Source organism: Olea europaea, chromosome 19 (genome assembly GCF_002742605.1).
Source record: "Olea europaea var. sylvestris chromosome 19, O_europaea_v1, whole genome shotgun sequence".
In the NCBI taxonomy this organism is placed as follows: domain Eukaryota; kingdom Viridiplantae; phylum Streptophyta; class Magnoliopsida; order Lamiales; family Oleaceae; genus Olea; species Olea europaea.
This window is the reverse complement of record NC_036255.1, coordinates 1,757,575-1,759,495: the sequence shown is the minus strand read 5'-3', so window position 1 is coordinate 1,759,495 and position 1,921 is coordinate 1,757,575.

Genomic DNA, 1,921 nt, shown 5'->3' with positions numbered 1-1,921 from the left:
TCTATATGAACTACAGGAGGAATTCAGTTGGACTTTCATAGATAATCTTGTTTGAGAAAAAATTTTCTTGGTTATTTGTGTAATTGACACAATAATGAGAAATACTGTAACGAATAAGATCATACATTTCCTAATAATTTTGAAGTGTAAATTTCAATATTATTACAATTGACATAGAATATTTGAAGCCCATTAATCAAATTCAGCCATCAGTTGCCTGCTGGTTTGCTTTTATAGAGCCACTTCCTTTTAATTACAAGAAAAAGTTTCGATATGGGATTGGATGTCCGCTGGTATTTTGTCCACTTCCTTTCAAGTTTCATTTGATTTTAGTTCCCAAATAAAGTAAAATTAAAAAACTCACCTCAGTTTTTTATTTATTAGAAATTTTTAAATTTAATTTAAATTCACTTCATTATTAACATAATAATGTTAGACATCATTTTCTATAAACTCTAAAGATTTTGATTTTAACAAAGTAAACTATTTTAATATATTAATTGTTAAGTTTTGAAGCATCGAGATTAATTATATAATAATGAATCTAAATAACAAAAATGAATTTGTATTTACTTTGAATCCGACTCGACCTCGGTTCCACCCTTTGACCTTTGATCTTTTATTTTTTTCTAGGTCGATGCTTAGGTCAATTTTTAAAACATTGGTAATTTTATCCTTCATGTCAAGATAAACTTAGTCCTTGTTTGAGCCCCATTTTGGGAAGAAAATGTATTTTTAAATAGTATATTGATGGGAAATGTGTGGTAAAAAAATAAGAAATTTTTTTGATTTGTGTGTAATATTATTTTATTGAAAAATGTGTGATTCAAACGATGTCAAAACACTTTTTAAGAATACGTTTTTTTTAAAGAATAGAGTTCAAACAAGGGCTTATGCTACATGTATTTTAATTTTATTGTGGTTCTTGAATCAATATAAACTTATGCTACATGAATTTTTCTCCCTTTTACTTCATAAAATTAATCTAAAAGTATTGTTATATTTCGCAAAAAATAAAATGACTACATCGCGTCGAGCTCCACTCCTCAAATGTTTTTGTATTTCAAATCAAAAATGTTATATGACCTTAAATACACGATGAAAGCAGATCTTGAAAAGAATCATTTCTACAATCTTATTAGGGTAGAAATTTGCACATGGAATCATTCGTAGATATGATTGAAATTTTGGACGGAAAGGTCTTATCATTTAATAGAATGAAAGAACCTTAATTCATAGGTAAATTATTTGTTCAAAAATTCTTCAAAAGTACAGAAAATTTTTGCCAGATTTTTGAATTCTCACTCACATGAGAGTGGGCCCGTGTGTAAAATATTGAAAAAAAAAATTCCCGCCTTTGAATGTGAGTGTTCGATAGGTACTGAGATTTAAATCCCTGTACCTATAGCAAGGTTCATATTTGTTTCATTAATAAGGATACTTTATTATCAACTTCCTTGTCAACAAGTATCCTTATAGATATGATTGAAATTTGTGAAATCTTACAAAAATTCTAGATAGGGATGGCAGCTTGTCTATTCGTGGGCTCAGCTTGACTCATTGATTACTACAGCCCGTTTTTAGAAAAACTATGGATTAAGTCGAGTTCAAATTTTTTTCATGAGCTGGCTCGTATTTTTCCTCATTTTTGAACTTCTTTTATTTCTATATTAAACAATACTCATTTTGGGCTTATTTTATTAATTATTTAAAAGAAAATTACCCGGCACTACTCATGAGAACCACAAGCCAGAGGGCTGAGCCGATTCTAGAATTTGGACAAAAGCAAAGCCCGGCTCGTCTATAGGGTCAAGCTAGCTGGAATCGATACATTGCTACCCTAGCTTACATAAGGAAAAAAAGTGAAGAATGATGAATCAAAATTGAGATGACTCTCATATTTAAAAAAAAAAAAAAAAAA